The 22,080-nt window shown below is 35.3% G+C and overlaps 1 pseudogene; it reads right to left on the reverse strand.

Moving 5' to 3' along the window:
• Nucleotides 1-5,727: 5,727 nt before the first annotated feature.
• LOC122127087 lies at nucleotides 5,728-6,979 on the reverse strand (annotated as a pseudogene).
• Nucleotides 6,980-22,080: the final 15,101 nt, after the last annotated feature.

Consider the following 22,080-nt stretch of genomic DNA (forward strand, 5'->3'; position numbering starts at 1 on the left):
TTTACCACAGAGAGCACTCGCCATAGGGAAGGCGGAGGGCGGAAGCCAGTGCCATCTTCCAGGTGAGGCCTCTCACAGCTCTCTACAAATTTCTTATAGAAAATATATATATAGCAACTTCCATTGTAGTTGTTTCTACTATATCACCCCAATTCAGAGATGATGTGAATTTTTAAGGATGGTAATACACTTTCTGAATAAAGACACTTCACATTTCAATTAAAATTTCCATGACTGCCACATTAGGGAGACCAACACACATTAGGGAAACTGACAGTGGTGTGATTTTTTTACACTCCTCTTGATAGGATAACAGTGGATAAGCCAAGCAAATGGGACTGCTTATAACAGTTCTACATTATCACAGTGACAAAATTATCTTTTCCAATGAAAATGTACTTAAAATTAAATGATAGAATTTTTTTAATAAATTGCTACTGTGTTTCTTATATTCTCAATGGATAGTCGATAAAAACTTCATAGAGTGCAATCCTTTTGATTCTCCTTTCTAAAGAATCATCACCTCATTAATTAGTATTTTTGTTTAGGTTGTGACTCAATGTAGTGAATTTCCATGACTGAACAATAGATAGGGTTGCGCAACCTTTAATTACGACCCACTCACAGGAAATAGTAAAAGAAGATCTTTAATTTGTCTGCCAGTGTAGAGAATGTGAGAGACCTAATTGATGGGTATGTACACTCATTAGATGGATCTGATAAGTATTTTTATTGATCAAGAAGGTTGTGATTTAGAAAATGTGTTAATAACAGTGATTCCCCTGTAAATTGTAATTAACTGTGGTTATTCTGTAAAGGCCATAACACAGTTGTTGCATCCTATCTGCCTTTCAGTCCAATTGTTTGTCTAAGTTATGTTTTGTAAGCTACTATCCCTTAGAAGGCATTATTTTAAACTCTGGAAACAGTGTTGAGCAAATCTTAGAAAGTATGTTTTATAGGATGCTTCTAATCTAACAATGTGAGAACTGAAAGGCTAAAGAAAATTATAGAAAAAGTTAAAGAATTAAATATAGAAATAAGGAAATATGTTTTTTCCATGATTTGGTGTGATGCATAAAGAACATCATTTGGTCATTTTACATATATTAAACTTACACTCTGTTAACCCTTCAAATATTTGTAGGAAATAATGTGAAGTCCACAAGTTCATTTTTACATACTTTTAATTCAGACATATAGGATACTAGGTATATTAAGATAACTTAATAGTGGCTTGCATCATCAGAGTTAAAAAGTACTCATTTAATAGGTTTCTATATAAGCCAAAATTGAAATGAGATCTGATTTAGTTAAGTTTGGGTTTCAAAATAGCCATAATCAGAACGCTTAAGTAATTGTCTTGCTATAAAATCTATGGCACTGAGAGTTTTATATTTTAATAAATATCTAGAATGAAAAAAAATCTTATTTTGCTCTAAAATAATAACCAACAAAAACCTATTCATTGATAGTGGTGTATTCAAAGCAATGAAGAGAAGTAAGTCTACTGCAATGCCGTTAGGTCAGAAAAATATTAAACAAGCAATACAAGGCAGATATGCAAAAATAGATTTCTACTTATGTGAAATTCTAGAAAATATATGTTAAATCTCTATTGATAGACCAGATCATTGCTTTCATAGTGTTTGATTTGTGAAGGAGATTGACTAGAGTAATCATGAACTAAGTTATTCCGTAAATATATATGCATTAGAAACCATAATAACATAATATTTAAGGTTTATATATTGTGTTATATATATATATATATAAGCTTTTAACATAAAGGTGAAAAATGTTCTTCAAATAAATATGAAGTATAATTAATCCTATGCATAGTGGAATATTTAGGAGAGTGTATCAAGCTACTGTATATCTCATTAAGCATAAATATTAACAGAGATTAGTAAATGGTATATTATACAATAAAACATGGCATTTAAAATAAGTGCCGAATTTGGCTTAGTTTTGTATTTGCATTGTAAATGGCTTCTAATGTAAATGTTTCCTGCTTTGAAATAAACGAGAGGCATTGAAAAAACTTTGTCTTAATGTTTGTCATATAAAAAGAAAAAATGAACACATAATGACTCTCATCTAAATTAATTTTTGAAAAGTAATAGGGAGAGCCACAGTATTTGAAATATTCCACAAGAAATCTGATCTTAGTTCTCTATCTCTACATTTCTGTGTTCCAAGTGTAGCTTCATTTTTGAATATGATTGCTTCTGTTTCAATTCTTTGAATGGCCTACATCACATGGTCACAGTGATGGTGAATATTAATCATCAAATTGACTGACTTAAGAAATACCAAGAAATTAATCACTAAAGCACATCTGTGGGTGTGTCTGTAAGACCCTTTCCAGAGACAATTATAGCAAGAGGGCATTAACCTAATCCATGGATTCACTCCCTGAAGGATTCATAATAGCACACATTATTGAGAGGTGGTAAAAGTTAGGAGATAGGACCAAATTGGAGGAAGCCAAAACTGGACGCAGGCTCTTATGGTTTCTACCTGTTTGTCTCTGTTACTTCTCCATCATGAGGCAGCTCCCTGCTCTTTCTCCTTTTTTACTTCCACGGATATTAATACTAATTTAGATTATTTTGACTATTTATTGTAATTTTTTCCACTATATATTTTTGGAGGAACAGAAATACTAGGGTTTGAATTTAGAATCTAATATATATTAGTTTTTATCACTGGAATCATGACCTTAGAAAAATTTTGAGTGAGTGATTGATTGCTTGTTTGATGGATTTTATACAGATTCTCAACTTTTGCCAGGAGCTAGCCTCAGACTATGGCTTTTCTACACATGTCTCACCAGAGCTGGAAAACACAGGTACATGTCACTACCCCTGGCTTGTTGATAAATATTGTATCTTTTTAACTTTTTTTTTTTTGGTTGTGCCTTGTCTCAAACTTCAGCCCTCTCAATTTCTACTACTAAGTAGCTGGGATTACAGGTACATCCCACCACATCTGGTTGGAACTTTTTTTCTTAATTTTGATTGAAAGAATGTCATTGCATATATTGAAATTATTAAGACAGCATGAGAACACGCTTAGTGCTCTGGTTTTATCTAATGAGGATTTTATTACCCTTAGGAAAAATAGTCAAAGCTAATATTGAACTGACTAGAAGGATCTTTTCATGCTGGTTTTGTCTATTTTTTCTTTTCTCTTATTGCTATATCATTTATTGAGCATCATGAATGAAAATCTGAGATGATTAATATGAGGCAACATGTCAGTCAGATTTCAACTTTGAGAAACTGCAGTGAGCTTTCTACGTGCCATCATATTGAGCCTGGCACTTGAAAATGACAAATATCTCAAGGGAAAAAAATGATACTGTTTCTTGGACTTAAATCTTGTCATTTACTTCTTTTCTCTGGGCTCTTATTTCCTGGGAGAACATGGTGCTTTTATCAGTCTGCAGCAACCTAAAATTGATTTTAAAAACATTGTATTCACTGGTTTGATGCTTGTGACATTAGCTCAGGATCTTCAGAAAATAAACTGATCAATTTTGATGTGTTTGCTGCAATCCTAATAAATGTAAGCCCTCTTAGAAAGCTTTATTCACTGACTCCAGAACATAGTAAATCATTTTCAAATATATTCTTACTTTTTACTGTAAATATATTGTATCATGCACATCTATTAACTCAGGAAAATATTTTCTCTTGTTATAATTATTCTTGCTGCATTGAAATAAGAAAGTACATGTAAAGTTGACATTATAATGTTCTTCCTTTTAGTTTATCTTAAAATCAAATTACATCAAATTTATGAAATTTAATAAATTTGATCTTTGAATTTAAGTAGCATTCCCAAATAAGTTTCTGCTGTATTTCTCGAATTTGAATCTGAAAGGAAAAAAAAATCCACCTCTGAAATGCTTATTTGTTACCTAGAATAAGAATATTGGAAAGGAAGCTTCTTTACAGTTTGATATAGAAAAAAACAAAATAAAATAAAGGCTGAATTGCCACGGTCTGTTTGGGAAGCATTCTTAGAGGTTAATTACAACAGTGAGATTGCCAGTCATATAAATACAGAAATATCTCAGTTGATCAGGAATGAGAGTGAGCATATTCTTACGTACTTGAATTCTGAGTGCACTGAATTTATAATTTAGTTCACTAAACTGGTGAGTTATGATCTATTGTCATTGTACTCATGAAAAAAACAACAGGTGCATTTTTTAGTTAGTATACTGAAACTCATAAACCCCTACATGAAGACTAAGTACTGAATACGAAAACAGGACCTACATTTTGTAAAACCACACAGTCTGTACCAAACATGTGTTCCCAAGCAAGAATATGTTAAACAGAGGCAGAATTTCTCTATGCATTAGTATATGTCATTTCTTATTTTCAAATAGCTGTATAAGGGCTTTACAATTTAACATTAATTATTTATATCTACAATGAATATTATGAGCCTCTTCCATCATTTGCCATTCTACCTATCACTACCTCTAGTAGTGTCACAGTTTTCTAGTCACATTTTCATTTATGTACATTGTGTCTTATCACTGTATTTCTCTATCATTCCTCTCTCAATTTATCCACTCCCCCCATGATCAGAGGCCACTTTAACACCATGCAGAGTTTTAAATGGAAAAAATAGACCATTTGTTTTCCCCTTCAGTCTTACTCTGCACTTATACTTCAGTTTTTGTTTATCAGGAAAAATCCAATCAGGGATTTTAGAGTTTATAGGTATTTATACGATTCTTTCATTTTATAAGACATTTCAAGTGGTTTTCTTGTAAGCTTATCATCTCAAGTTTATGTTCCAATTCAAGCAGCAAAGTTCTTCAGTAAAAAACAAAAGATCAAAAGAAGATTGTCCAGGCTGCAGTTTCAACTGAAAACTAGAATTCAAAATATCCTTCAAAACAATCTTAAATATCTCAAAAAAACTTATTAGGATGGTGTCAGAACAGTACATTATCTAAGGACTAACTTAAGATATATTATTTTAATAGACAATAATGAATGTATATTCTAAGAAATATACTATTTTGTTGTATTCTATATAATCTGTATATAACTGCATAAACTTGTGAATATTTTATGTTGTGTTGTTTCTATTTCTGTATATATAGGTAATCGTTAAGTGTGTACATATGTGCATGTTCACATAAGTGTGTACATATGTGCTGAACGATGTTCAAGCATCGTTCTTTTATTGTGAAAACATTAAAATTCCTTTATTTTATCTTTATTGAAATATACAGTATATTCTCTTTATAATTACTATATTGTAAAATCACATACTGGAATTTTTTACTCCTATCTCATTGTAACTTACTACCCTTTAAATAAACTTTCTTAATCTTTCCTTCTAAGCTCTTCAATCACTAATAACCCTTATTTATTCCACTTTCAACTACTATTTCAACTTCCCTCTATCTCTCTTTCTCTGTGAGTGTGTGTGTGTGTGTGTGTGTGTGTGTGTGTGTGCGCGCGCGCCAATCCTGAGGCTTCAACCTAGGGTCTGGATCCTGTCCCTGAGTTTATTTTTGCCCAAGGCTGGCTCTTTGCCACTTTTGCTACAGCTTAACTTTTGACATCATTTGGTTTATTGGAGAGAACAGTCTCAAAGACTTTCCAGCCTGCACTGGCTTCAAATTGTGATTCCCAGATCTCAGATTACATGCATGAGCCACTGGCCCAGCTCATTTCAAATTTTTGCACTCTAGATCTTAGAAAGATCATAGATTACTTGTTCTCTGTGCTTGGCTTGTTTCTTTTTACATAGTCTTGTAAGCATCAGAGATGTCTTTGAACAGATTGCATAATCTCTGAGTAGTTTAGGAACAAAGATACAGAACCAACAATTGGATTCCAACAAATTGTAAAGTTTCTGCTTTGAGGTATCAGTGGCTCACACTTGTGATCCTAGCTACTCAGGATGCTGAGATTGGAGGAGTGAGATTTGAAGTCAGCCCAGGCAGAAAAGTGCATGAAACTCTTATTCCCCACTCCTCTTCCCCCCGCCCCTCCCCTCCTCCCAGCCACAAAAAAGGAAGTAAAATTGTGGTTCAAGTGATAGAGTGTTAGCTTGAGCAACAAAGCTCAGCACCAGCTCCCAGGTCCTGAGTTCAAGCTCCAAAACCAGTACCAAAGACAGAGAGAGACAGAGAGAGACAGAGAGAGAGAGAGAGAGAGAGAGAGAGAGAGACAGAGAGAGACAGAGAGAGACAGAGAGAGAGAGAAAGAAAGAAAGAGAGGTGGATATTATGAGCTATTCATTAGACATGGAATTAATATCCAGAATATATGCAGAACTCAAGAATTAAACATCAAGAGGAAACATGATCCATTTAATAAATGGGCAAATGGACAGATCTCTAAAGGAGAATTATGAAGGCTTTGAGCACCATATTGCCGAGGATGACATAAAGAAATGTTTGGCTTCTTTAACCATAATAGAAAATACTTTTTTTCATTTAAGAAGTTGTTTTTTTAAATCAAAAGTTGTATATAAGATTATTTCACTCCTGCATCTTCTCAATTGTTTCTTCCTACTTGGCAGGATTTGGTTTTCCATTCCAGGATCTTTTTGTGGTCTTTGTCCAGTTTCAGCCTGGTGATTACCACCTTGCTGGGGTGAATGCCCACCTGGACAGTAGTGCCATCGGCCTTTTCCCACTGTATTCGTTCAATGTAGATGACATACTTCTTTCTGTAAACCTGGACCACTTTGCCAATCTGCTGACCTTTATAGTGTCCTCATACAACCTGCCCCTCATCATCCCTCCCAATGGGCATAGACTGCACGATGTACTTTTGTCTCACCTCTTTGGAAAGAGGGGAAGACAGATTCTTCCTGCGAACGTGGGAAGGTGCATTGAAGTGCCTTTTCCGGTTCTTGCTTAGGTCAGAAGTGACAAAGGGATTGAACTTCATTTTGGCCACTCCTGCTTCAATGATGGCCAAAAAGGGGAAGAGAAGAAAAGATTTTTTTTTTAAACAAGGATGTTTCCTCTCACCTCAGCCTGAATGGTTACAGTCAAGAAAATGTACAATATTGTCAGTGAAGCTAATGGGGGAAAAAATCCTTGGTATAGAGGTATATTGGTGCAGCCACTATAGAAATCAACTTGAAATTTTCTCAAAAAAAGAATTATTGTATGATTATTCTTTATGAGAACTGGCATAGATCTGAAGGAGTGCAAGTAATTACACAGCACCCATGCCTGCTTCATGCTTAGTGTAGCATGTTAAGCAATGGAATCCATCAACCTTGGTGTTGGGCAGGGGGAATCCATCAACCAAGGGATGAATACTGAAATGATCACTTATATATACACAATGGAGTATTGTTATGCCAGTTGCAGGAAATAGAAGAAACTGAAAATCACTGTATCAAGTGACCTACTAAGCCAGACTTCTCTCACACATGTTGAAACCAGAACTACGAAACGGAGAGTTGGAGGATTATTGCTTGAAACAAACCTGAGCAGAAAGTACATGAGACTTCATTTCCAATGGACATGAAAAATAGCGGGGCCGTAGGCATAGCTCCAGTGGTAGAGGGTCAGCTGTGAGCAAAAACATCTGAACAATCTTGAGGACTCAATATGGAAAAGGAGAAAAGAAGAAGAAAAAGAAAAATGTATAGAAGTGAATTTATTTACATTTATATTATATACAAATATGGAAATACCGTAATAATATTCCTTTGTACATTTAATAGATGCTAATTAATTTTAAAAATTGCATCTATCTCTATATTGAGTACAGATATTTTTTTTTGAGGCTTGTTGAGTTTCCCTGGTGTTCTCTGAGCAGGCCTTAAAGGATATCTGTAGACCATGGGTCATGGCAGACTTTCCAAGTAGTATCTGTGGTACTTGTCATCAGTTGTCTTTGCACTACTACTTGAGGGTGTTCGGGAGATGGTAACTCAGCCATCCAGAGATAGTCACCCGAACAATCTTGCTGTTTCACACTCTGCTTGGATTGCCTGCGCGACCTGAATTGCAATGGAGTGTGACAACAAACAAAGGCATCGTTGCCTGGCTGCCCATCTGATTACAATGAGGAGCTTCAGCAGGAATGTCCTGACAGAAGGCCGCTGTACGTCATCTCCACAAATTCAAACACAGGGAGTCTGTTAGGAAGGAAACTTGAAGGAAAAGATGAGAGGAGACCATTTTCTTTCTCAAAAAAAAACTTTTACAAAAATTGTAGGCCTAAAATCGAACCGTAATGTAACCTATATTTATCCGTAAGGGAAAGCTGTTTTCTGAACCCTTGATAACCAGTTGCCTCTCCCCTCTTCCTGACATCTTTTTCTTCTTCATTCACTTTAATTTTTATTAGCATATTTGTCCAAGGGAGTTCTTTTGTGATTTTTTTAACATTCATGCAATCACCTGAACAAATCCCCTCCCTCTGTTTCTTTCCCTGATCTTTTCTCACCGCTTCCTAAAACAATTTTTAACAAAATTCCTTTTTCTACTTTCAAATCGGTTACACGGGTATAAAAATGACTTGGACAATAATTACCTTCCTTTACCACCTCCATTTATTCTCACATTCTACAGTTACCAACCTTCCATCAGAGCCTGTTACAAATTCTTGTCATTCACTTTTCTTAGCACTCATTAATTGCAGAAAGGGTTTTAGTATGACATTTCACAGCTACATATATTATATTTTATTTAGAATTGACTGCCCGTTCTTTCTCTTTTTCTCCCTTTATAAGGGCAAGAATATGTTATAAAAGAATCTTATTTCTATCTTTCAAGACTTTGATGCATTCATAAAGTAAGCATTGCATCCCATTGCTGGTGTTAGGCATACTTAAGAGCGTACATAGCACATTCCTTGTCAGGAAAACTCTAGTAACCATAACAGTTAGTAGAGTCAGATCTGCTCTCACTAGACGTGCAACAGTCCCTTCAACGTAAGATTTCCTGGCCTGCATTTCTGTGACAGTCTACTGTTTGTTCTGAAGAAAACTCCATATCTGATGCATTACCAACGGAGCTATTTTATTCTTCTTCTTAAAATCACATATAGCATTATACTAAAATGATGGCTGGCTTAAGAGCTTTATAAAACAATCTCTAGGGTAACTATTCCTGGGGAAAAAAGAAAAGACGTCAATGACATTTTCATAAATCTGTTTTTTCACTCTGCAGACTCCTGTAAATAAAGGGACTCTGTGGAGACAAAACATCACAAGAACTGACAGGGCAAACACTTTAATATACTCGTGGAAGGCATGATGGTTTGGCATGATAGGCTAATATGGTGCTCCCATATTGATGGAGCTAAAACTACACCATGCTTCTGTATGCATTAAGGACTCACAGGCTCGGTAGGTATTGTCCACTTTCTTATGGGAGTCCCATCGTGTGGTATGTGTATTTGTGAGTCACTGTTCCTTGCATGGCGGTGATATCTGTTGCAAACTTTAAGTTTCATTCATTTAATATTCATTTAAGCCAAGTTTCAAATCCATATTACAAAACAGGAAGCCAGTTCCTAAGAGAGTGTTTAGTTAGTGGTGCAACTAATGATTATTTTAGACATATAGAAATGTGTGTGGTTAAGATAAAGAAAGGCATAAACAATGTCACATTCTAGGCTGGGCCTAGCAAAAAGTGAGACATTATCTTAAAAGTAGCAGAGCAAAATAAAATAAAAGGGCGTAGGGTTAGGGACATAGATCAAGCAGTACCATGCCTGTTTAGCATGTATTAATTATATGGACAATGATGGTAGCTTAATTCTGCACTACCAAACTTCTTGGAAGTTAGGATGTGTTACTAACATTGCAAGTTGTTAACTTTGATCTGGAAAGACTAGGTCCTTGTTATCTTATCAAGCCTATCAAGCTGTCTGTATTGATTTGACTTCTTAATTTCCAACATAGTGTCTAGTGAGTATCCCTGCTACATTAGTTAACTAAGGGGGCAGGGAGAGAAAAAACTGGGAGAAAAATGAGGAAGGGAGTGACAACCATCCAAAAAGAAATGTCCTCAATACCTGATTTGCATATCACCTTGAGAATAAAAATTGAAAAGAAGAGGAAATGAACCATAGGGGCTGGAGCCTCAGGAATCCCAAGATCAGCCATTGGTAAATTGAACATCCAAGCAAGAGAATAGTTGGGGGGATTACATTATGAGTCCAAGTCTGAAGGTAGGAGAAAACCAATGTTCTGTTTCCAAGAATAGTGGAGAGAAAGAATTCTCTATGGCCTTTTAGGAAGTACTTACTATTATACTCTAAATATTTTTTATGTGATCTGCTTTTATGTGATTGTCAATGCAGTATCTTTATTTACACCAGAATATCATAAATGTGTAATGCATTACACTGTGACATCACAATGGCTCAATAAGCAATAAGAAGCTCCTATGTTAAGAGGTCATGTTGTACATGTGGTCAGTCATCATCTGAAAGGATTGAAGAGTAAATGGCCCATAGAAAAAGGAATTAATTCATAATTTTCCAGGATAGCTTCTTAGGCTCTTCTCTGTAAATATGCACTTTTTAAAAATTAAATATCACAGGATATCAACATCCTTGCACCAACAATTCTTCTTTTTGCTCCTTTTCTTCCACAGAAACCATCCTTCTATCTTCTAGCCTTTGGGCTAAACATAATTAACCTGAGCCATACATAAGTGTCTCATGTCTACAATTCTAGTTACTCAGGAAGCAGTGATAAGTTGTATCTCTATTGAAAGTTAGACAGAGACTATGAGACTTCATTTCAACAGGAAAAGCTGAGTTTAATGGAACCATCCTGTCATCCCAGACACATTCAAGAGGTGTAAACAGTATTACAGTCCAGGCTGGGCCTAGCAAAAAGTGAGACATTATCTTAAAAGTAGACAGAGCAAAAAAAAAAAAAAAAAAAAAAAAAGGTGGGGGGTAGAGACATGGATCAAGCAATACAGTACCTGCCTAGCAAGCAGGAATCCTTGAGTTCAAGTCCTATTGCAGCCAAAATAAACCCCAGCTTCTAACCTGAAAGGACAATGGTTTGTAGGCAGGGAATATGAAAGTAAATCTTTGCTTTTCCAGTAACTCAATGTGAAACTGTGAAGAAAATGTCTTCTCTTTGGGACAAAGCTTCCTAAATTATTAAGTGAGGCCACTCACCAGAGGATCCCTGAAGTCCCTTCCAGTCACACTGAGCCATTCATCTCTCTCAAGGTATTTATTTAGCTGATCACATTGACTTTTGCTCACTGTCATAGAAGCTGAACACAGGCCATCAATCAAACAGACACTCACAGTCTCCTTTCCTTTATCTTTTATTGCCATCTTTAAAAGTAGATCAGCTCAAAGGCTTAGAGTGAGAGAAGGAAGGCAAAGGTGGCTGAAGTTCTTCATAAATGTGCATGAAAACTGAAAAGTGAAAGCTGTTGAAATTAAGAAGGTGCAAGAAGATGAAGGGTAAAGACAGCAAATATAAATTCCATTAGGAATTTTTTTCTGAAAATTTCAGAGAAAACACTTTGTACACTAAGTACATGCTAACAAAAAAATGTAAAAAAAAGCCAATTTGGGGGTAAAATTATCCAATATAGGCACAGTAAAACTATCTTATTTGATTCATAAACAAATTTTTGTAATAAATATCTTCTTGGTTATGGTGAAAGACATTTCTTTATGTTTTCTTGATGATCTCTAGAGTTTAGATGAATTGACTAGTTGAAAATACATCTGAATGCCATTCAGATTAAAAAGTATTTCCTAAATTTCCAAGTGGTTGCTAATATTAATGAAATATAACATGCCACCACACCTGCTCATCTAATCCTTGCAAATATTAAAGTAGATCCTTAGTAAATTTCACCAGCCTATAAGCAAACAAGGCAAACTTTTGTTTCTTAAGATATTTGATTGGACATAGCTTGGAAACATCTCATAAAGTTTTGAACATATTCTTTCAACAGACTTAATTTCTTAGCTCCTATGATTCAAATCAAACCATTTTCATAAAAGTTAATTGGTAAGATTAAGAGCTCAGTACCAAATTACTCAAAGAACACTCATAAGGGCAAAATAAGAAAGCTCTCATATAGGATTGTATTGGAGTACTGTTAATTTTAATCATTTAGAATTGAAATGAATTGTCTCTTTTGCTTATGGAGAAGTGCTTGTTTGTAAAGCAGAGTTATCTCAAAAACCCTTAAGGAGATCTATGTGAGTATACTCACAAATAGGGGAAGACAGTTCCAATATTTCTCTATGAGCGTTGTGCTACACGGTGTTTAAATGTAAAGTCTGAAAGTGTATTCTCATTGTGTTCATGTTATTCAATTTATTTAACTTTATCTATATGCTCACCAATCCATCTATGGCTCTGGGCCAGGCTTCATCAAAGCTGCCCTCAACTTTTTAATCTATTTAGAGAAATGATGGAAAGGATAATTTAAAGTTGGTAGTGAAAGTAGCTACTTGTGAACTAGATGATCTTATGAGAGTTAAATGAGAAAATCAATGAAAAGTTATTTTGCATACTAATTGGAATACAGGAAATGTAATCATTCTTATTACAATATTTTACACATACACACACACACAAATGCATGACAAGGTTTCAGACACTTGCTACAAAGATTGTTGTAGAACTGGATCACATCCAGTTTGGAATCTCCCTAGCAAATTGCCTTACTTTGAAACTTAAAAAATAAAATAATAATTTTTACAGGCAGCTAGACTTGAGATAAAAGCTAAGGTGCTTTAAGACACAACAATAAGTAAAGAAAGGAAGAAATACATAATATGCAAGTAAGTAAATAATAAGCAAAGGAAGCAAATATATTGAATATATTCAGAAATGGCATCCTTAAGGTTAGTTAAAGATTAAGGAATTTATTAATATGTAGGATTAAAAAAGAAGAAAGGTATTTTGGGCTTATATTATGAACTTTTAAAGAAAAGGGTGAACTTTTGCTCAACATTTTGAACAGGATAGGATATAAATGTACATTTACTATTTAAATATTAAGGTATTGATAAGAGTAAGGGGCAAACTGCTATAGGTTGGGGGATATTTTAGCAAGTTTGCATAGAACTTTGAGAAAAATATATTTAGAATATGTGTAATGGTAATAGAATGGAATTAATGACATTTAGAATTATAAATGTATAAAAATGATTAGTCATGAATTTCTAACAAAAGTAAAACTTATTTTAAAACTATTATTCAGAAGAAATTCTACTTTTCCCAAATAGGTAGAAGAAATTATTGGTTTACAATTGGGGAAGATAGTGAAATTAAATTTGTTCATATCTAATTTCCTAGGTGTGTGCATACTTTTTATTTCTGCTCCTGTCCTTACTCCTACAGAGGGTTCTACTTTAGATACCAAATTCTAAGAAAACAAGGACTTGCTTTACCTTACTTTGGGGGCAAGGTTGAGATGTATACATCATCCAACTTTGGTTAACCCAATATCTCTTTCCAGACATTTGAAATCACATTGAATTGAAGGTGAAGTCAAGTTCTGGTGAACTTATTCATGGGAGCCAGAATTCATAAAGAACGAGAGAGAGAGAAGAGAGAGAGAGAGAGAGAGAGAGAGAGAGAGAGAGAGAGAGAGAGAGAGAGAGAGAGAGAGCAGGGAAACTTTCTGAACTCTCAGGTCTCAGTCTGCCCTTTGATTCCTACTTAATATGACATATTTCCATACATTTGATCTTTCCGTTTTGCTTTTATGGTAAATTTGCTCATTAACAACAAAATAATTCTCCATATCTCTGCGATAAAGGATAAAAACCATGGCTCACTCTGAAAGACTTTAAATTGGACTGAGGGTGATTTCAGAGTCTTGACAACTGTGCAAGTGCAAAGCAGCGTTCTAGGGAACCCTGCACGAAGGTGTGTGGAGCCAATTCTGTACATGTGCACTTGAACACCCAGCATAAATAGCTCCCGCCATCACTGTATGTCTTCATCCCAGTAGAATCACTAATTAACTAAAACACCAAGCATCCATATGAACAATCTTTTATAGTGTTAATAACCTATGGGCTTAAAGCAGTGGACATTAAATGTGTTTATAGTAAAAAATAAAATACACATTGTCCTTAAACACTACTTCAAATACAACAATATTTCTGGAGAGTAGCTGGGCACCAGTGGCTCATTCCTGAAACCCTAGAAGAGCTGAAGAACACAGTTCCAAGCAAGCCTGGGTAGGCTTGAGATTCTTAGCTCCAATGAATCACAGAAGAAGCCAGAAGTGATGCTGTTGCTCAAGTGGTAGAATGCTAGCCTTGAGTAAATGAGCACAAGACAATGCGCAGGCCCAGAGCCTAAACCACAGGACTGGACTCCCCCGCCCAAAAAATAATGGAGAGGAATTGTCTTTCCAATGGCATTGTGAGTGTCCTGAGTAGATACCTATTGAGCATGCCTCAGATGCTGCAATTTCTATGCGGCCTCCTACTTTGCTTGTGCTCATATGCTCCTAGACTTCTCTCACACAGCTAAATTTACCACATCTTAAGAGGTGAAAACTAAAGTCTTCAAATTGCTTGTTACCTTCTACACAGTCTATAGAAAGTATTGATGATATATACTTCCTATTTTAAGTTCTGTGCTCTAAGAGATATAAAAAGGAATACAATTCCAATCTCCATTTTTTTCAACTTAAAACAATTGAATTTTTGCATTTAACAATTTGTATTTTGTTATATTTAACCTTCAAAACTCAAGGTTGCTTGCTGAACCTAGAGATGAAGAGAGGTCTACATTAATACAACTCCCTTAAACGTAAGCAAATTCTTTACTTTTGTCATAATCTTGTACAGAAAGCAGATATGTGAGCATAATATCTGTCAAGGATTGCTTTTGAGGATGTAGACAATGTAAGTGAAGGGTTTTATCTTCTGGAGCCTAGCCTAGGAATAAGCAGACAGACCCTCTGAAGAGTTGCCTGAAATGTTTTGCACTATCTCATCAGCTGGGGTATTTGGCATAATAGAAGACAAGAAAGAGAGACCTCTTCTGCTCTCTTCTTACTAGATGCATTTGAAAACAAAAATCAAGGATTATTAAGACTACTAAAAGATTTGCTTCATTGTATTTGTCTATCCTTGTTCCTCTGAATATCACAAAAAATGTAAGTACTCTCACTCTAAAGTTGTTGATATTAGGATAGAAAGAAACCGATCACTTGGCATGTCGGAGAGAGATTTGGCACGGCGTCTGTTGTGTTCTTGACCACTCTTCCTTTTCCCCTTGTGTACTTTCAGCTTCCCTCTTCAAGCTACCAGCTGTGGCCACAGAGTTGGCAGCTGCCAGACCGACACTCCCATGCCAAGCTCTTGAACAGATTTTCTAGTAGCAGACTTGGGCTTTATGATGGCCATCCACAAAAACCACTTTCCACTCCTTTGCTTCTTGGCAAGTTCTTTGATTCATTTGCTTTGGGGCAATGCAACTCTCCAGTTGACTGTGGAGTCTCTGGGCCTGTCAAATGCATTAGTCAGTCTCAACATTTATTTGACTGTCTTCCCCTTCTATGTCTGAAGATTAAAGTTCTCCAAAATCGGTGTTTAATGTCATGGAGGGATAAATAAAAACTGGCTCTGCACATTTGAATTGTATTGACTTGAAGGATGATAGTAATCCTTAGCCCTAGGCCCAAACCCTGATTGATTCCAGCTTCTTTCCACTGAAAAGTTTGTGAGATTATGCTGGCTATTTCTTGGCAGAGAATCCTTGCCTTGCCTTATAGAATGGCAAGTTACCAACAGTTGGCCAAGATACAAGACTCTGTCCTTTATTTCTTTTTCCTTAATAGTGAAAAACCAGTAAGCCATTTTCCTTTAAATAGTCTCCATTATAAGTAGAGTTTCTGAAAACATTTTTGGAAATAGCTGCTTTCAGTACAAATTGGAATTGGCCTTCTCATACCCATAATCCTCAGTTCTGATGGGCTGAAAAGATTCCACACTGATTCACATTCATTTGAGAAAATAGTGTGGTTGGACAGCACTCACCTTACAATTATGTCACAGGCTTTTTACTCTTAGTGAGTTTAGGGAGATTTGTACATTCTAGAGAAAATTTTCTTTTAAAAAATGTACTCAATTATTCTCTTTACATTATATGGAGTCAACTAAGACCCAAGGAGACATGTAGTAGGATGGTGGCTGGTAAACAGGCCTGGCTTCTCAGTCTAAATGCATGTGGCTTTATACCTTATTATGAAAAAAGCAAATGGTAGCAGAGAGATGTTCTTCCATCTGCTGTTTATCAATGGTGTACATGCTAATTGAAACTTTTCTTGTAATTACATTTTATTTTAATGGAACATTCAGCCTTCTGAATGGCATGTTTTAGGATTCTGTTCTTAGTCTTACTGTGACATGATTTACTATAGAAGAAAATGCACATTTTTATCACCAATGCAGTCCGCTCATAAAGTATTTACAATGGGATTATTACATGAAGTTCATTTTGAGGAACACAAGAATATTGAAAGCACTTTTCTGACAACTCAAGATTTTTGAGTTTGATATAAAATGAATGTATTTGATATAAAATGTATGTATTTCTGCCAATACATTCTACACTGTTTTCATGTACTGGATTCTAGTTTTATTATTTAAACTCTGTGTGTGTGTGTTTGTGTGTGTGTGTGTGTGTGTGTGTGTGTGTGTGTGCACATGCATGTGTGCATGTATAATAGTCTTGGGGCTCAAACTCAGGTTATGGTTGCTGTCCCTGAGCTATTTTGGCCAAGGCTAGCACTCTACCACTAGAACCACATCTCTACTGCCAACATTTTGGAAGTTCATTGGAGATAAGAGTGTTATAGAATTTCCTGCCTGGGTTGGCTTCAAACTGCAATCCTCAGACTTTGCCTCCTCAGTAACTAGGATTACAGGCATAATTCAACCGTGCCCAACAGTTATTTCAAGTTTTATAAGATATTTAGTAGTAAAGCTCACAGTAATAACATATGTCCTCATATGTTGTCTATGAAATTTTTAATTCAATGAAAATGTTTGGGTAGGGGCTGGGAAGGTGGCTTAGTTGTAGAGCGCTTGCCTTGCATGTCTGAGGCCCTGGGTTCGATTCCTCAGCACCATATAAGCAAAAAGAAAAAAAAAAGCCGGAAGTGGCACTGTGGCTCAAGTGGTAGAGTGCTAGCCTTGAGCTGAAGAGCTGAGGGACAGCACCCAGGCCCAGAGTTCAGGCCCCACAACCGGACCAAAAAAAAATTTAAAAAAATGTTTGGGTAATGAGAATGATAGTTAATCTAGCTAATTTCCAGTAAGTTGGAGACATGTACACACATGTGTATCACATATATACACACTGTAGACTAAGCTTTTAGGTACTAAAATGTGTACATGCAAAAAGACATCAGTTCTTTCACACATTTGATAAAGGCTTGAAACATGTTTCCATCTAAAAAGATTTAGAACTGCTCCATCGTAAATAAGCTAAAATTTGTTGAGAAGATGAGATGCACTTTCTTTTCCTAATGTTTCAAGTTGTAAAAAGACAGATGGATTGCTAGACTAGTAATTCCATGCATGCAATGTAATGTACACAACACCCCCAATTTTTAAGTAGCTGGTAACTGGATAGTGCAGATCTTTACTATGATCAATATGTTAGAATACAAAATGAGTCTGTATCTGCCAAGCAAATATATCTGAGCCAAGTAATAAATACCACGACTATGATTTCTAAACCATTAAGTAGGTCTCATGTGGGCCATTAATTGCTTAAGGTCAGTGACTTAGAATACTCACAGATTTGTGCCAGAATTTTCATAGAGAAATGACCTAAAAGTCTTTAGGGTAAAGACAAACATTATAGTAGGATATCAAATAATTATTATGGTATGGAGCTATTTATTATTAGAAAAGTAATAGAAAACATTGCAGATCCGAGGTGACTTATTTTTTATGCCAAACAGACAATACAGATATATAAAGCGGCATTTTCTTCTGCTGCAGTGGATTCTGGGAGCAGAAGCAGTAGGCGCATGACATCTCTAAATCTGCTGTGCAGCGCAGCAGTTATTGCTTCCAATTTAGCATCCAAGTCACTTTGCCAGACAAAGTGATTCCTCCATTTGAACCTCATAGCCACAAGCAGCAGTCACCTTTAGGGAAATCTTCCATACACTGCTTGCTTTTCTATGCCCATCCATCAAGCAAATGAGCAATCTATTTCTGCCATGGTACACTGCCAGTTCAATGAATCCCTAGACATCCACCACTGTCAATTTGAACATCAGCAAACAAATTCACAAATAGATGCAATTTGTCTGATTTTGTAGGGGGATTTTTCAAATAATGTCCAGTGTACCTATTTAGGTGGTCATGGGGAGGCACTTAATTCTATAGGAGCTGTAGAATAAGTAATTTAGCATGTAGCACATTCTCACAAGACTTACAAGACAACCTAGAGCAATTTGATTGAGCATTTATAACCACATACTCTGGAGTGTTGCAATTTAGTTAGGAAAAGTTGAAAGTTACAGGTAGGTTGCAAAGAATTCTGCTTAATCTGAAATTACCTTATGAATGTGGTAGCCCAGGAAGTTGTCTTAAAAATACCAGAGTGCAACATATCAGGATAAAATGAGATCATAGTGCCACATCAGATACCAAAAAAATCGATAGATTAGCTGAAACAATTATATATATGCATGCATATTTTTAATAAAAAGAATAAGAGCAAGATAGAGAAAGAAAAGATGTACCAAAGCAATATATAGAGTAATAAATAGTAAGCTAGGCAAGTATTATTTGAATTGACAGTTTTAGAACACTTGTATCTGTTTAAAATCACTTTGATGGATAATTTGTTGATTAACTTATTAAAAATTAATTAATTAAAAACTACATAGAGCATCACATCTTGAAATCATAAAAATTTTGTCATGTAGTATTATGTCATTTGCAGCAATTTTCCAAAGCTAGAAAAATGATTTTTTTTTGTTGAGGAAGGAAACGTTATTAGGAATTATAAAATTTGAACTGAAGTCTCAATTGTTGATCTTCAAACTTATTGTAGATGTATATGTATTTATGGAAATTTTAAGAAATTATGGTGAAATATAAAAACTTAGACTAAAGTTAGTCCACCCACATGTAAGCGATGTTTTATTTTTTGGGCAAATTATTTGATTTAAAATTTTTTGATTTTAATTTTCACAGCATTTTCTTTTTTTTTTTTTTAATTTAATTTAATTTTATTTGTGAACATACTGTACAGAGGAGTTACAGTTACATGGGCAGGATAATGTGTACATTTCTTACCAAGCATTGCAGCCTCCTCCTTTGTTTATCCTTCACATCCCTTCCCAGCCTCCCCCCTCCCCCCCTAATCCCAATCTTTCTCCTTCCCCCTCCCCCCCCCCCCCCCCCCCCCCCCCCCCCCCCCCCCCCCCGCACCAACGTTGTAAAGCTCGTTTTGGACATGACAACTTGTACTTCTCATTGTTGCAACAGGTCCACCTGTATCCTTAAACAACTGGTTTTTCCCCATCTCCTCCACAAGTTATACTGACATCAAATATAGTGAAAGCAGGGGTTATACTTTTCACAGCATTTTCAGTTACTATATATACTATCTATTTTATAAGTCACAAATTATTTCTAGATGGGTGATTATAAACATTATTTTAATAATATGGTTGTACTTTATTATTCATCATATTTATTGTATCATTACTGATATATTTGTTGATATTGAAGTTTACCAATTTATTAATAGGATTTTTAGGCTTTAGGACTTAGGTTCTAACTAAAGTTCTGATACTTACTAATTCTTATAATTAGAGTGGCTATTTATCATGTAATATGGTGACTAACTAGTAAGTACTTCAGAAGGTTGTTAGGAGAAATACATTTGGAGATGGACATTGTGTGAGTCAAGTTTTCAGATGGAAACTCTAGAGAGATTTACTATTGTTGTCTTTTATACAAGTTAAAGGAGCTTATAGGTTCAGTTTTCATAGAGAATATGCAGTATGTCACAATAATTTTCTGTGTAGACTGCTGGGTGGTCATTGAAGGCAGATGATTATTACACTAAGAAATTCTTCTTTCAAAGGCAGAAGACACAAGGTTATTTAATTTATGCAATTGTCATGAACATGCATGCATTAAATGTAAATGATTCACAGAGAGTCAGAAGACTTACAATTCTGAACATGATTTTTAAATTATAAGACCCAGAAATTTCCAGAAATACTTGAGGTGATATGAGATTATTTATAAAAAGTAATTTTTAAACTGTAATCATTAGTATTCTATATCCTCCATCAGGAATATACAGTCCAGTTCAGTGGCTCAAGCCTAACCTTTACTGGGAAGTAGAAGATGAACAATCAAAACTGTTCTGTTTGAAATAGAACCAGAGTATATACAAATGGGAATAATAAGCAATACCCCACACTGCAAAGCCTCACATGAAATTTGGGAAGGGCCAAGATGAATAAAAATAGAGCCAAACACAAAACCACAGACCACAGTCATAGAATTTCAAGACAAAAGGTTGGAATTTCTTTTTCAGTAAAGTTCTTCAAATAGCACCTTCATCCTCTGACTCATTTTAGATCCTATAAAAATATAATGAGTAGAAAGTGAGGAACATCTATAAACCTCATGAAAGTAAAAGTGCATTAAGTAGACCTCAGAAGGAAGCAGAACTTTACTAGAATTCATATTTGATGGTCGCAGTGCTGCATGACAGTCCTTTTGCTCTTTAAACAGTCACTTTGAGTAGTATTTTAAATATGCTAAACCTATTTCTTTGAGGAGACAGAGGTTCCAGGCAACTCAGGAGAACATGCACTGAGCAAAGAAAGCCTCTCACTTTGGAATCTAAGCCTCGCTCACTAAAATATTCCAGGGTCCTGTGTATCTAGCTCAGTTCCTAGGCACTGGTAGTGCCGCTGTCATCATTTTGAGTTAAAACCAAATGTGTCATTCAGCATCAATATTTATGATTTTGATGAAAAAATGCATATGACTGAACAGTTCATTTTCTTAGGAATAGATTGGGAAACATGTAAAAGTATTTTCTGAAGAACTAAAAGGCAGAATTGTTGCAAATTATAACCTCTTTTACTTAGGAAATCTTAAGAGTCTAATAGTAAGCAATGACTCATGTGCAGAGTACCTGAAAATAAGATTTTGAAGGTGATATTTTATTCTTTAGTTTGTCTCTTTCTTCTTTAGTCTCCTACCTCCTCTCTCTGTCTCTGTCTTTGTCTGTCTTCTCTCTGTCTCTCTGTCTCTCTGTCTCTCTCTCTCTGTCTCTCTGTCTCTGTCTCTGTCTCTCTGTCTCTCTGTCTCTCTCTCTCTTTCTCCATTCCTGGTGCTTGAACTCAGGGACTCAGGGACTGGGTGTTTCCTTTTGTTCAAGGCTAGCACTCTACCACTTGAGCCACAACATCACTTATCGTTTTTTTTCTGTTTAAGTGGTATTGAGGAATCGAACTCAGGGCTTCATGAATGCTAGGAAAGCACTCTACCACTAAACCACATTCCCAGCCAAGCTGTAGTTTTAATAAAAACAACTCTTAGGCATCCAAACTCATTGCTGAAACCTTTACCAAATAATTGTCCAATATTTCTTTAAAAAGTTCATGCTTCATTGGAATATATTTAATTGACTCTTTTTACACCTTTAAAAATCACACATCTATGAGAGTCACTTAAGCTACTAAAAATGAGAGATTTATTTTCAAAAGTGCTTTTCCAAAGTATGTGCTCAGAAAATCTGGAGATGTGCAGAATGAAGTGATTATTAAATAAGTGCCTGTTGCAATTATTAATACCTAGATTATAAATATACCTATTAACATCAAGTGCTAATTATTCATCTCAATGACTTCAAATCTCCTGAAAATCATATCAGTGAAATAAACGTTATTTGCTATTACTTTAGGTATGAAACATGTCAACGAAATTAGGGATTTAAGTTTAGTTTTTCATGGTGGAATATTGTAGCCAGTGTTAGCATGAATTATTCTTTTATCTTTTTCTTTCTCTGTTTCTCTCCTTCCCCTCTCTCCTTTTCTCCCTC

This window comes from Dipodomys spectabilis, unplaced genomic scaffold (genome assembly GCF_019054845.1).
Source record: "Dipodomys spectabilis isolate Male_0828 unplaced genomic scaffold, ASM1905484v1 ptg000297l, whole genome shotgun sequence".
Taxonomy (NCBI): Eukaryota; Metazoa; Chordata; class Mammalia; order Rodentia; family Heteromyidae; genus Dipodomys; species Dipodomys spectabilis.